We start from the raw sequence: 15,573 nt of genomic DNA, 5'->3' as shown, positions 1-15,573 counted from the left end.
TAATGAAGACCTTTTACAGTTTTGCACAGGAGACATATTGAGGACATGTATTTGATACCACACAATCACTAAGCAGCTGATAATACTTTCTAATTATTATAATTTTTGAGGGTAAAGTACCATTATAGCTGTTTTATGTAAGAGATTAAGAAGCTTGCAGGTGATGCAGCTAAATAGTGACAAAAGCCAGAATCTGAACCCAGTTCTGTATCAATCCAAACACAGAGCTTGAGCATTACATGATATTGCCTTCACCAGAGCTGTAGTCTCAACCTCTTGACAGTCCACCATCTACTTATTTTTTTAACAGATTTAATGCCCTGAAACCAGGTCATTCCTATACTTTAAGCTATTTAAAAATAGAGAACTATTAACCAGTGGCTCTTTTAGCAGTGGCATGGTGGGGGGGTGGGGGGGTGGGAGGACAGGCAAGAGGAGGTTTAAGTAATTTTTGAACAAGTATTACATATAATAAAATTCAAAGAACACAAGTTTTCCCCAACTTGGGTTCCCCTACATAAAGGCAACCCACTTACCAATCATTTCTTGTATATTCTAAGGATTTTCTATAAAGAAACACTTTGAATATACATATATGTGTATATGCTTGTGGTTTACTAAAGATGACCACAAATTATTTGCCATTCTTCTCATAGTGGAATCAATTTCTACTCTACCTGCATCTGGAAGGGCCCTATAAATGGCTTTCACCAACAGAATGCAGAAGTGACTTTTTCTCAGAAGAGACAAAATTTTTTTTTTTTTAAGATTTTATTTATTTATTTGAGAGAGAGAATGAGAGAGAGCACACGAGAGGGGGGAGGGTCAGAGGGAGAAGCAGACTCCCTGCTGAGCAGGGAGCCCGATGCGGGACTCCAGGATCATGACCTGAGCCGAAGGCAGTCGCTTAACCAACTGAGCCACCCAGGCACCCGAGACAAAATTTTAAGATCTTTTTTCATCCACTTGGAACCCAGTTGCCATGTGAAATCCCAACCACTGTGAAGAGGCCACAACAAAAGAACCAAAGCACTTCAAGTCTACAGCTCCAGCTGAATGAAGCCTCCAAATGGCTAGAGCTCCAGCCAAGTCCATGTAGAACACAACCACCCAGCTGAGCCCTATCAACCTGAAGAATTTTAATACTTGTTTGAACCATTAAGTTTTAAGGTGGTTTGTTATGTCATGATGCACTAAATGGAGATTTATTTACTTTTTATTTATTTATTTTTTTTAAAGATTTTATTTATTTGACAGAGAGAAACACAGCGAGAGAGGGAACACAAGCAGGGGGAGAAAGGGAGAACCTTGGGATCATGACCTGAGCCAAAGGCAGATGCTTAATGACTGAGCCACCCAGGCGCCCTTTTTACTTTTTTTAATACTTTAATAGTAATCTCTATGCCCAGTATGGGGCCTGAACTCATGAGCCTGAAATCGAGTTGCATGCTCTACTGATGGAGCCAGCCAAGTGCCCCTCCATACAGAATTTAAAAAATCTAGTCACATAATTCATTCCTTTTAAGTACTCTTCATTTTGTTTTTTTAACTCAGAAGGCAAAGGGATACTACACGATATTTTTTTTTTTAAAGATTTTATTTATTTGACAGAGAGAGACACAGCAAGAGAGGGAACACAAGTGGTGGGGGGAGTGGGAGAGGAAGAAGCAGGCCTCCCGCGGAGCAGGGAGCCCGATGTGGGGCTCGATCCCAGGACCCCGGGATCATGACCTGAGCCGAAGGCAGACGCTTAACGACTGAGCCACCCAGGCACCCCAAGGGATACTACACGATTAAAGGAAAAACCATGCTTTCTTATTGTACTTTCTAAATTTAATTCAGAGTCTATTTCTGGACTTCCTTTTATCTGTTCTATTCATTGAGTAAGCTAGTCAGGTGCCAGTATCAACATTTTACTTTTTGTGACATTTTAATATCTGGTAGGTCTAGTTATCCTGTATGATTCTACTTTTTCACATTATGGTTATTCTTATTCTTCCATATGAATGTTACAATCAACTTGTGTAGTACCAAAAAAAATCCTGTTATTTTTATTGGAATTTTTATAAACTTACATTTTTCTTTAGGAGATTTATCTTTGGGGCACCTGGCTGGCTCAGTTGTTAAGCGTCTGCCTTTGGCTCGGGTCATGATCCTGGGGTCCTAGGATCGAGCCCCGCATCGGGCTCCCTGCTCAGCGGGGAGTCTGCTTCTCCCTCTCTCTGCCGCTACCCCTGCCTGTGCTCTCTCTCTCTGACAAATAAATAAATAAAATCTATAAAAAAGGGGGGGCGTCTGGGTGGCTCAGTCGTTAAGCGTCTGCCTTCGGCTCAGGTCCTAATCCCAGCGTCCTCGGATCGAGCCCCACATCCGGCTCCCTGCTCCGCGGGGAGCCTGCTTCTCCCTCTCCCACTCCCCCTGCTCGCGTGTCCTCTCTGTCTCTCTGTCAAATAAATAAATAAAATCTTAAAAAAAAGGGAGATTTATCTTTATGTTGAAATTTCTTAGACATGGTATGATTTACCATTTAAGGTCTCATTTGTGTCTGTCAGTATTTTAATGTTTTCCTCATCTGTAACATCTGTACATCTATCTAATTATTCCCATATTTATTTTCCTTCCAATTTATCTTCTACCTATTACTTGTTACTTCAATAAACCACTTTCAATGGACACCCATAGACATATTTCCAAGTAAACTTACCATCTATGAGTGATTTTTACTTCTTTCCCCATTTTTTTTTCTAATTATGTTTGATAGTAACCTTGAAAAAAGCTCTTTTTTTAAAAAATAGGATCATTTCTAGGGTTTCCTCATTAAGCATCACACAGTCTTTTGGAGTAAGACACTTTTAACAGGTTAGGAATGTTGACCCTCAGCAGTTTTAGCAAATGCTGTTTTAGCATGTAGGGAGATTATTCTCTTTTCTTTTTTTAAAGATTTTATTTATTTGACAGGGAGAGAGACAGAGAGAGAGGGAACACAAGCTGGGGGCAGGGGGGGAGTGGGAGAGGGAGAAGCAAGCCTCCCGCCGAGCGGGAGCCCAATGCAGGGCTAGATCCCAGGACCCTGGGGTCATGACCTGAGCTGAAGGCAGAGGCTTAACAACTGAGCCACCCAGGCGCCCATAGGGGGATTATTCTTGATATATTCTTGAAATAATCTCAGAATGACTTTTCTGTGTTGCATTATTATTTAACTGTTTATTACATGTATCTATAACATCTTTATGTCCCTAATTTAGCAGTTGTACTACTATATATGTAAAACTAAAATGGGAACCCTACTCTACTCCATCCTTTAATAAAGTAAATCTTTGAGGCACCTGGCTGGATCAGTCGGTTGAGCGTCCAACTCTTGATTTTCACTGAAGTCATCATCTCAGAGTTGTGAGATGGGACCCAGCATCGGGCTCTGTAGGGGCCTAGAGCCTGCTTAAGATTCTCTCCCTCTCCACCCTGCATTCTCTTTCTCTAAAAAAAGAATAGGTAAATCTTTGAGGAATTTTTTAATGTCTCAATTTTCTTCTTCTGACCCTCACTGAACCCATAGTTTAGTAGGGCTAGCACTGAATAATTTTAATAAAATGTGACAAACACCATCAGAGGGCAAGCCTGGGTGTGGGAATGTGTGACCCATTGAGGCCTTCCAGAGGAACATTTTAAAAAAACCTAAGAGGGGTGCCTGGGTGGCTCAGTCGTTAAGCGTCTGCCTTCGGCTCAGGTCATGATCCCAGGGTCCTGGGATCGAGCCCCGCATCGGGCTCCCTGCTCCGCGGGAAGCCTGCTTCTTCCTCTCCCACTCCCCCTGCTTGTGTTCCCTCTCTGGCTTTCTCTCTGTCAAATAAATAAAACCTTTAAAAAATAAAAATAAAAAAACCTAAGAGATTCATGGTGATATGACAGGAAGAATAAAGTAGATGTGTGCTAAAAGCAAGGCTAATGGGTTTGTCTGTATATGTTCTTTGTATGCCAAGAGCAAAAGGAAGCCTCTTCAAGCTTCAGCAACAGTGGCCAAGATGCTGATAGCCTGAAAGAAGGTATTTGGCATTTGGAATAGTTTTAAGAAACTAGAAAAAACTGTTATTTCAGTAGTTCATGAAAGATGTTAATCCTTAGTCTCAATGAGTTTGATGATTAAAGAAGGCAAGCAATTATTTATTAGAATTAGTTGGAAAGACCTGGGGGCACCATACTTAAAAGTTCCAAGTCAAACACTAGTTTTGGAGCTAGATTAATTGAACACCACAGTAGTTCCTGGACCCACTGTGTGACCTTGGGCAAGTAACAGCAGTACCTTGTAGGCCTGTTGAGAGGATTAAGATATGTAGAATGAGTTTACCAATTCTGGCACATCAACATGTAGTAAATGTTGTCAGTGTTGTAGAGTGCCACACGTCCTGCAGTATATTTACAGGGATATCCTAAAATGACAAAACCATAGATTCAAAGGTTATTTATTTTTATAGAGCCCCAGAGTAAGCATGTTAAAATTATCCATATAAGTCTGGTTATAACCTACGTTTAATCTGGCACCTACTTGTCAGCACAATGACCGCTAGTTAGAGAGTTTTCCAGTTATAATTTACACACAAAGCTGTTTCACAAAATTTAACTATAAAGACATAGATTACTGAAAAAAGTAACAAAAGGCCACACATATATTTTAGTTAACAGATGTCTCGGGGCACCTGGGTGGCTCCATCGTTAAACGTTTGCCTTCGGCTCAGGTCATGGTCTCAGGGCCCTGGGATTGAGCCCTGCGTCAGGCTCCCTCCTTGGCAGGAAGCCCACTTCTCCCTCTCTCACTCCCCCTGCTTGTGTTCCCTCTCTTACTGTGTCTCTCTCTGTCAAATAAATAAATAAAATCTTAAAAAAACAAACAAAAAAAACAGATGTCTCAAATTGGAACAACAAATCTTCTGCAAATCCATTATTTTCTTTCAATACTTTCTGAAGTTAAACTTAGTTTTAAATAGTTGCACACTAGGTTACATCTTTAGAGTCCAAGAGCAAATGCTTTGGAAATCAGACACCTTTGTTTTCATGATTTTTTCTCAAACCGTTAAAGAACAAAACCAGCACTGTTGATACCTTCAGTTACTGTGGTAATCTTGAAAAGCAGGATATGCCAATGGCATTACTCTATTTTGGATACATTCTGACACAAAGATATTAATATTTACCAGCTGAAGGTCTTTAGTCAGCTGTCAGCAGAACTGAGGCTGCTTGGCAGTATGGGAAATAAGTAAACCTTGAGAAGCTGGTGCATAAGACCTTTCAAAGGACTCTTACACAGCATCTGACTATCTAGCTCTGTGGGGAGCCATGGTGCAAAGACGCATGGAATGGGTACTCAGATACTCAGGGAAGGCGGCTTCTCTGCAGAAGGGCTGTCTGAGCTAAGACCTGAAAGGAGACAAAATGGAGAAGGAAGATGGAACCAGAAAGGCAAACAGCATGTGCAGAGACCTAAGAGCAAAAGGCTTATCAAGGACTGAAAGAAACCAGTGTGGCCAGAAGGGAATCTGAGGGTGGTAAAGATGGGGAGATGAGAGGGTAAGGGTTAGACTGTGTTAAGGCCTGACAGGCCATGTTAAGGTAAGCAGGGACTATTTCTTCCCCATCACTCACCACAACGTCTAGCAGAGTTCACTTAATAAAGGCTATAAACTCATAAAAAGGGTGAGTTAAATGACAGTCTTCTGATAAGATGTGTGATTGGCATAGGTCATTGTCTTCCTCTAACGCAGCCCTGGAGATTACACAAACAAGAAGTAAGTCAGAGATCTGAAAAATTAAATATGATGAGTTCTTGGAGGAACTGATCATGATTGGGTCCTACTATAGAAGGGCAAGAAATGGAAGCCTAGTGCAGAAAAGGGCAGAGTGCAATGAGAGTAGGGGTAGTAGAGGCTAGGGCAGAACTTTTCCATTATGCCTTTTCCCCTCCTGCTCATTGCCTTACATCTTTCACTGGCAGGGTGGCCAACATCTTGCAACCTTACGTAGCCCCTGGAGTTCTCCAGAGTATTACAACTGAGGAGAAGGAGAGAGAGTTCTACTAGCTGCCACTCTGGTGAAGTCCAGATTCTAACTCAGAAGCTTTATGCCTTTGAGGGCATCTCCACCCTCCAACCCATTCTGACACCAGAACAAGGGCTTGGCTCCTCCCTTCTACAAGATTAAAACAACAACAACAACAAGTCCCATCCTCCACCGTGAGCTCATAGGGTAAGAAGAATCAACTTTTGCATCCGCTATAAAAGAAAACAAGGTCAAAGAATTCCCTCTCTCACTCCCCCTGCTTGTGTTCCCTCTCTCGCTGTGTCTCCCTCTGTCAAATAAATAAATAAAATCTTAAAAAAACAAACAAAAAAACCCAGATGTCTCAAATTGGAACAACAAATTTCAAGGGGAATTTCAAGGTCAACCATTATTCTAGATGAGGGAGAATAAACGACTATAGAATAAAAGGTGTTGAATATTAAAAATGAAATGTTTACACAATACGGGGGACAGTGAAGTAAAGATCCTGGTTATACAGTTCATTGTTCTACCAGCAGACAGGGCCTAGAAGCAACAGGACCTCAGTATCAAGAGCGTATCTAGTGCCCAGATCTTGTTTCGTAATGCCATTCACCAGTAAAGGAACCAGGGGTCCCTGGACAAATGTTTGACACTGAGACAGGAAAGATACAAGATGAGCATGGAGCATCTTAATAGTGCCATAAAGTGAGAAGTGCTTAAAAACCAAAACCCCACAATGATGGAGGCATACTGAAGGTATACAGTAGCCAAAGAGCTCTCCCAAAGGCCAAAGCTGGAACACTGAACAAAATAAAGTATTACTGGATTACTTCCCAAAGCATAACAGAAATAGCCATGGGTTTATAGTGGTATAAATAAATTGAATGAGAGGTCAATTTATTTCTTAAGAATTCCAAGTAACCTACATAGATATTCCACCTTCAAAGAGAGCACAACTCCTGTCTTTTTAACTGTTTGTTGCACACAGTGATTTCATTCCAAAGCACACAGAATTGGGTCAGGGAGAGTAACTCTACAGTGGAGAAATTTGGCAAGACAAACCTCAGCCAGCTGATCAAGGTTAACAGCAACACTAATAAGTCACCTTGATAAAGAGAATGGAAATTTACCTCTATGGTCTTCCTCTCAAAATCCCTTAAGCCCAGCTTAATCATGAGAAAAACTCAATCCTGAGGGACTCAAATTCAAGGTCATCAAAAATAAGCAAGTCTAAGAAGCTGTCATAGCTAAAAGGAACCTAAGGAGGGGCGCCTGGCTGGCTCAGTTGGTAAAGTATGTGACTTGATCTCAGAGTTTTAAGTTTGAGCCCCATGCGGGGTATAGAGGTTACTCCAGAATAAAATCTTTTTTAAAAAAAATAAATAATAATTTTTAAAAGGAGCCCAAGGAGATATAACTAAATGTGATATCCTCAATGAGATCTTAGAACAAAGGACATTAAGTAAAAACTAAGGAAATGTGAATAAAGTATGGACTTAGGTAATAGTAATGTATCTATATTAGCTCACTAATTATGACAAATGAACTATACCAATGTAAAATGTTATTAGAGGAAACTGAGTGTAGGGTACATGGGAATTCTTTGTACTATCTTCACAAATTTTCTGTAAATCTACAATTATTCTAAAATAAAATTTCAAGGTCCATTTTATCAGCCTTTTCTGAGGTAGTAGTTAAGTCACCCTTAACAAGTAGTACAGAATAGTCTCATACTCTAAAGGGCCTTTACTGGAGAATAGGGAGGGCCAAAGTAACAGGCTTCTTAGAGCCAGACCTTAGGATACTAAACTGACAAATATATGACCCAGCAAGCTGGCTTATTGTTTCTAAATAGCAGTAAAGAGAAAGAATTGCTAAGCAGACATTCTAAGTATTACAGTTGATTTGTTAATTCAGTGAAATTGTTTTCCAAGAGAATATTGACAGGTCCATTAACTGAAGCTGTTCATAAAGCCCTAATTAGGCAACAAGATTCAAGGAGTCATTGTCACTCTTTTAAGTACTTAATTAGTTGCTCTTAAGGGATTGTTTTCTTTTGTGTGAATTCCCAGGCAGTGATCCACCTTTGTGTCCCTTTGGGGCCTGCACAATTTATTTCTCTGGGGTTTTATTTTTATTTTCCTGATTACAATTTGAGACATGATCCACAATTTTAATGCAAAACTCCACTGATAGCAGTTTCAACCCTGAAGGAAGGGAAGTAAATTACTGATAGGCACCAGGGATGGTCTACTCAATACTTGTGTCTCCCTACCCATCCTGGTTTAGTTTTTCCTCTTAGTGTGGCATAGGACTGAGCCTTGAAACTTGAGCAGGACAATGAAGAGGGTCACTGTCTACTAATTGCTACCTACAATAGGAGGTGGCAGCTTGGGGCTAAATAGTTACTTTAAAATGTTTTACTTCATCTTCTTTTATTTCCTCACTAGGAGATTAAAAAAAAAAAATCAAGTCAACAGGGAGTAGTAGGTGACTGACTAACTTCACCTATCAACTAGGAAATCCCATTACATTATTTTAATGTGCATGATTAAGCCACTGAAATCTCCTGGGGTATTGAATACAGGTATCAATGAATCATCCTTCTTCAAGTAGCAACAAAGAAGCACCCTCCCTGCACGTGAGTAGCCTTAAGAGTAGTCAGGAAGGCAATCTGTATGCTCAGAGGAGCATACCATCCCAGATTTTAAACCAATATGTCATGACAAAGTCTTCCTCCTTTCTTAGGGACCATTTCTATTTCACGACCTAGGGCTGAAGCTGTGATCAGACTGCTGTTCTTAGAACCTCTCCTTTGGGTATACATTAAAAATGAAGAGAACCACTACGATAAAAGTAAGCCACGCAAAGAGTGTACACAAAAAACTCCAAACACAAGAAAGGACTATTCTAGTACTGGATAATTTACGAAAGTCATCTTAGTCCTCTAAAAGAGGTAGAGTTTAAGGCTAGAATGGTAAAGGCTTGCTGTGAGGCAAAGGTACTGATAACATGGAATTCTTCAGAGACATGTTGGTCTTGGCCCTGAACCTGTCACTAAATGAGCTGTCAAATCTCAAGGCCTGAATTTAATTTTCTAGAACAGGGATTGGCAAACCCTAGCTCACGGGCCAATTTTGGCCTGCCAATCTGTTTTTGAAAAGCCCTCAAGCTTAGAATGATTGGGGGAAATTTTTCAGTTATAACACTGAAAACTTTACAAAATTCCAATTTCAGTGTCCATTAATAAAGTTTTATTGGAACACAGCAATGCTCATTTGCTGACACACTGTTTATGCCTATGGCTGCTTTCATACTGCAAATGCAGAATTGAGTAGCTACAAGAGACTATATGGTGTACAAACCTAAAATATTATCTGGCCTTTCACACCAAGTTTGTCAACCCGTGCTCTAGAACATCAGTGTATAGTGAAACTTCCCACATTGGTCGAAATGTTCTTAGCTGTCCACTATGGTAGTCACTAAACACTGACATGGAAAACCACATTTAGTTTTTGTCAGTTGAAGTAGTGTCATGTATTGTACAACACAACTCTATGAGACTTTAGTTTAAGCCTTGGACCTTAGATCAAGTATTCTCTAATATTCTCGTACTCTAACTTTTTAGAGTACTAAGTTTTAGATAGGCAGCCCTATGTGAACTCTAAGTTTTAGAACTCTAAATTTTTCCACCTGTGAAGAAAACCTGTTTTTTAAAAAAATTTTCTTTCTTTTAAAGTAAGCTTTACAAACAACATGGGGCTTGAACTCAGGACCCTGAGATCAAGAGTCGCATGCTCTTAAAAAAAAAAAAAAAAAAGTCACATGCTCTATGGACTGAGCCAGCCAGGAGCCCCAAGAAAACTTCACTTTATATTTGTCCTTTACTCTCACACTGCTACCACACTCCCACCATTTCTGACACCAGATGTGTGTGGGTTTTCCCCCACACCAAGCAAGTCTGTGTCACCAGCTGGGTGTCCTACAGTTTCACTCAGTTCTGACACTATACACCTGGAGTATCATCAGACCCCACAGGTTAAGGGCACAGTCCAACAAGACTGCTCCTCCCTCACTGCAGATGCCAATCACAAGTCCAGGTTGTTACCAGTGCTTCTGACCAGTTTCTGATATAAATCAGAGGTTCCCACAAACCCCCCTCAGGTTTGATTAATTTGCTAGAGTAGTTTCAGAACTCAGGAAAATGGTTTCATTACTGTTTACCAGTTTATTTTAAAAGGATATGAGACAGGCTATAAACATCCAGATGGGAGATGCACAGGGCAAGGCTATATGGAAAGGGACATCGAGCTTCCACGCCTTCTCTGGGTGCACTACTCTCCCAGCCCCTCCAAGTGTTCACCACCTAGAAGTTCTCTCAACTCCACACTACTGGGATTTTTATGGAGGCTTCATCATGTGGGAATGATCAATTATTAACTCCATTTCCAGGCCCTTTCCCTTTTCTGAAGAATGCAGGTGGGGCTGAAACTTCTAAGCTTCTAATCATTGCTTGGCCTTTCTGGTGACCAGCCTCATTAGAACAAGACATTCCAATCACCCAGGAAATTCCTGGGTTTAGGAGCTCAGTGTCAGGAATCAGAATCAAAGACCAAATATTAAAACAAAAGATGCTCCTACTGTTCTTATCACTTAGGGAATTTTAAGAGTTCTGGGAACTCTGTGCCAAGATGGGAGCAGAGGCCAATATGTATTTTTTCTATTATTTCACACCACCCATCTGAGCTGAAACAAGTTCATGAGAACCTACACGACAAAAGGGACTATATACATTACCTATCCTGATGTCACATAGGGTTGTCAGACATCTGAGGTCCTGATGGAGGCAGATTTCTCACTCGGGTAAAGGCATCTAGGATTCAAAGAGGAAAGGAATGACAAACTATCCCTAAGATAGGGTCCTTTCCTCAAAAAACAAACAAACAAACAAAACTGTTTGCACCCAGACTAGGACCAACTCCACAGGAGTTACTCCACTCTCACAGGTGCAAAACGCTGCCCAAGAGTACTTAGCCACAACACCAAAACAGTGCTTGGAGCCAGACCTCAATAAAGGCCGCATTTGCTCTTCCAACAGTGTAACACCATCCAAGGCATCATACTAGCCTGGATAGCTGACAACAGCTGGGTGATTCCCAAAACAGCTTTCTTTGTTTCAGATACCCAGACACCCCAAGTAGAAGATAGGGATACAGGTATCCTCATGAATTCAATTGTTGACTACAAACCAGAAGCCTGGAAGCACTGATGGCAGACTTTGCTGCCAAGCCCTTTAAACAAATAGGAAACAGGAACCCCTTTCCCATGCCTTCAGTCATTCTGTCCAACATTCAGGGAATTCCTGCTATGTGCCAGGCACTATGATTGGGATCTAGCAGTGAACACACAAGATACACCATCCTTGTTATCCGGGACTTTACAATCTCCTTTTACATTCCTCAGATGGAATGGTACAGATAATCTCAGAGATCCTACATGACTTCAGACCATAACCACCAAAATCCCACTTAGCCTTTCACAGCTCAGAGGCCGAACTTGTTTGGGCGGGGGGGGGGGTGTTGGCGCGGGAGCGCAAAAACGGTGATTTTGCCTCCCCGCTGCTTCCTGATGGTTACCAACCAGCAAACAGGCCTGCCACACAGGAGGCAGTCACTGTTGGAATGAATAGGGACATTTACCTGAGAATGCCATTACAGACTGTTGACCAGCCACTAATTTTCTCTTTAGGAGGACCCAGGATGCCCCACTTTCAAGTCATCCTGAAAAAGAAAAAGATTTCATGGTTCAACACCCCAGACTAAAACAGTAGCTCCTGAAGCTGCTTTTCTGTAGAAATGGAAACAATGCTGTCTGCCATTTATGATTTACTCTATTTTCAATACCCTCCAGAATTATTTTATTTCCCATTGTCTTTTTCTTGCCTATAATTACCATTAAAGCTAACCGTTTCCCCAAACCCTCTAGATTGCGTGACTCCTAAGACGCCATATGTAAAAGGCTATTTACAATGAACATCTGAGGTATTCACACAAAGCACTCAACATTTAGCTAAGTTAACCCTTTTCAGGGAAAGCCAATTGACATAACAAAGCTAGCTTTTATAAATAACTCCCATGCCTCCTAACATCCTCACCAGTTCCTCCTATGGAATCTAGGCTGTCACTTCACAGAAGCAACAACTAAGTCAGCCCTATTGGACAATCTCCAGCATCACCCTGACTGCAAAACAAAATCACTACAAAAAGGGACCCAGTATTTACTGCTCCAAAGGGGCAACAACTCTGTTCACTCCTGAAAATCAGTAAGAAACCAACAAAAATATAGTGTCAGCCTAAAGCAGAAATTAGTATGGTTGTAGCTAAGCCTACTGCCTAGAGCTTCTCAATCTATTGTTTTTTTTCTATTTTATTAAAGACCTAGAGAAGAATGCCCTAATTTTAAAGCAAATTCACATCAACATTTCCCTAATCAGGCATTCCTATAGGTAACTGCATCTATGAAACCCCCTACAAAGGGATCAGCATGACTAGCTTTCTATGGTGCAGGAATGGGGGCCAGGCACTTTGATTTCAGTGAAAAATTGCAAAAATCCCATTGACTCTTTGGAGCACTTGGTAGGCACTCAAAAAATAAAAAGGTGACTTTCTCCCTCTACTACATTCCTCATGGCTCGATTACCTTTGTTCTGTTTCCAAGGTATGATTCAAGTAACTTCATACTAGCCAAACCTGTTGAACAAGAACCACTCAAAAAGATTTGGATTTTTAGGTTTCTCCCTGCAAAGTCATGCCCTTACAGATTTAACCTTAATGAATAAACAATTATGCTGGCATCCTGGTATAGTTAACAACAGAGTTGGCATGAACCAGGCCCAGAATGCCAACCAGCTATCGGCTGCTGTTCTCCCAGCAGTGTAACACGTGCCTAGGTACACAGCAACCTAGGCAGCTGCCTACAGCTGGGGCCGAAGGCAGGCTAATGAAGTTGCACTCACCTGGGGCTGTCTCTGTCCAAAGCCCACGGCTGTCCCCTCTGCAATCAAAGCACTCCAGGTTAGAGTCAGCCAACAGTAGTGAACACTAACATGAAGTTCAAGACCTCTGCCCGCAAAAACCCCATAAATTATTTCTGAGTCATAGAAATAGGCAATAAAACAAAAAGCTTTTCCTTGGGTAGCTTTATTTTCTCACGTCATCTGTTAGCCATGGGCCACAGCAACTCAACCGGAGCATTTTTTTTTTTTTAACATTTTAAGTAATTTACACCCAACATGGGGCTCGCACTTACAACCCTGAGATCAAGAGTTGCATGCTCTTGATGAGCGACTGAGCCAGCCAGGGGCCCCTCAACAGCGGCGTATTAATGATCTAGTCAACAAGTAGAAGGACGCTTGGCTCTATCACTTAACAGCTAAGTAACAGTGAACAAGTAACCTCTCCATACCTCTCAGTCTCATTTGTAAAATGGGAATGTTATCAATAGTACTCTGTACACGAGCTGGTTGTTAGACCAAAAAATAATACAAATTAAGCCCAAGAATATCTGGTATAAAGTATGTGGTCAATAAACACTTCCTGTTATCAAGAGCTACATTCCAGGCAAGGAGATGATGAATAGGGGGAATAGAAGTGGGAAAGTTACCTTGGGAGAGCAATGGGCAGGGAAAATCGGAAAGGCTGGTTAAAACTAGATTGGAGAGGATGTGGATTATGAGACCTTTTGAAGAACAATAAAGCAGTACTTCGGAGAAATCCGATGTGATAATGGTATGAAAGGAACTGGAAACAAGCTGCCATTCCTGCCAACGACCTCAACTATTGGTTGAAAGCAGTAACCAAAATGTTTGCAAGAATGTTAATAAATATTCCTACCCATTCACCATTGTAATTTACCTTATTTACGTAAGATTAGGGTATCTAAGACAATACCTTTTTCCAGCCATGCTCTAATTTCACTCTTAACAAACTCCAAACAATTGAGAGAAAAAGTAAAATAGAGGGGGGCCCACTGTTGAGGTCTAAAAACGAAATCTTAAGAAAGCCTGCCCCTTTCAGGGGCTTGAAAGACCTGACCGAGCTCCACCCGGACACGTGCTCATCACAAATCTTCCCCAGCTCCTGGCCCCGGCGCCAGGCGCCTGGGAAACGAGACTCGCTCAGACCAGATCTAGGTGACTCTCCAGGGACAAGAGGGATGGTAGAAAACAGGGGGCGACTCTAGGGCTACACTCTCGCAGCGACTCTTCTAGATGCCCTCCAAACCCGGGGTCATGATGGAACGAACCCCAAATTCGTCCCGTGCCTCAGAAGAAGCCTCCCCACAGCTGCCTCTCTCCCCGAACTAGCAAACCTCCCAAGCTTCTCCCCACTTGGCCCTTAACTCACCCGCACGTGTCGGGAGCTCCGCCGGGGCGCTCCCGCCGGAGCAGAGGCCGCAAGGAAAAGGACAGCCCGAGACCGAGGGGAGCCCCGCCCCGGGGCGGATACGGAGCAGGCCCTTAGTGGGCGGGGCCCGGAAGCCCCGCCCAGGAAAGTCCGGGTTAGAAAGATGCAGGAGCCGTGGCAGAGGTGAGCTTACTCCTTAGAGAAGCTAGCACCTCACAATAGGAAGGGCAGGAATCTGCACGAGGGCTACACTTATTTGACCCCCATCCCGTTTGTTACTTACCGATGGGAGGGGGCGTTGGGTTTGGAGGTGCTAAAGACTGAACTTGGTGTGTCCTAAGGGGGGCCGTGCTTCCTGCCTGCCCACACCGAGAGCCCGCCGGATGCCGGATCCTGTCGCACGAGTGGCGCCTTTGGGTTCCTGCTGGTGCAGCCCACGCTTTTTCCACCTCCCGCTCAGATCTCTCAGGCTTTCTCCAGTAGGGTTGTCCCTGGGCTGATGGCTCGCCCACCCACACAGGTCACCTTAGTTTTCGGGTTCTCTCCAGAAGATTTTCGGGTAGATTCTGCCTGGCACTCCTACAGCCTAACCCTGTGGGTCAGCGTCCCTGATGCCCTGCAGTGGCATCCTTAGTTGAGTTGCAGTACCTAAAGAATACTGGCTTTCTCTCTGCCAGAGTTGCCTTGCACCGTGGCACAGTCAGCCAAGGAGGCACATCTTGAGTTTAGACAGATTGCCCACCAGGTTATCAGCATTTCTTATGAACACTAAAACTTCTCCCATTAGCTAGAGTCAGTACAATTCTGTCCTGCTGAATAGTTGGTAAAGCTGGAGCCCCTCTCTCCTAGCCCCCACGGCAGCCTATCCTGTCTGCTCATCTATAGCACCTGGCACCTTTGCCAGGCAAGCCCCTAGGAATCAGCCACTGCCCTTGGCATTTGCCAACATGTTTTATTATCTTCCCTCAGCTGTCATAATGAGAGGAAATGTGTTTCCTGCGCACCGCATTCCTCACAGACCTCTGCTGAGAAAGGCCAGAGTGCAAAATTGATTCCGGCTAGAGACAGGCACTAGGCTCTAAGGCGAGAGAGAGACAGAAGTAGTAAGCACAATTCCTCCAGTTCTGATGGAGTCGGA

General features: G+C 42.6%; 1 protein-coding gene and 1 non-coding gene across 6 annotated transcripts in view; both read right to left on the bottom strand.

Moving 5' to 3' along the window:
* The window catches only part of MATR3 (matrin 3), a 47,929-nt gene extending 33,476 nt beyond the window's left edge, over positions 1–14,453 (bottom strand). The window contains exons 1-5 of one of the 5 annotated variants that reach the window (XM_035014250.1): positions 14,436–14,453; positions 11,730–11,810; positions 10,828–10,903; positions 5,635–5,755; positions 4,298–4,424 (exon numbers count right to left, since the gene is read on the bottom strand). The gene's annotated coding sequence lies outside the window, so the exon portion shown is untranslated. The remainder of the gene's footprint in view (positions 1–4,297; positions 4,425–5,634; positions 5,756–10,827; positions 10,904–11,729; positions 11,811–14,435) is intronic. The other 4 variants (XM_035014248.1, XM_035014249.1, XM_035014256.1 and 1 more) reach the window with 4 other exon arrangements.
* On the bottom strand, positions 10,983–11,180 carry LOC118017217. Its single transcript, XR_004681081.1, has one exon. It is a non-coding gene; the product is annotated as a small nucleolar RNA SNORA74 (small nucleolar RNA).
* Positions 14,454–15,573: the final 1,120 nt, after the last annotated feature.

The sequence above is a fragment of the Mirounga leonina genome, unplaced genomic scaffold (genome assembly GCF_011800145.1).
Source record: "Mirounga leonina isolate KUSES-001 unplaced genomic scaffold, KU_Mleo_1.0 Mir_168, whole genome shotgun sequence".
NCBI classification, from domain to species: Eukaryota; Metazoa; Chordata; class Mammalia; order Carnivora; family Phocidae; genus Mirounga; species Mirounga leonina.
The sequence above is the reverse complement of the archived record's forward strand: the minus strand, read 5'-3'. Positions and strand labels throughout refer to the sequence as shown.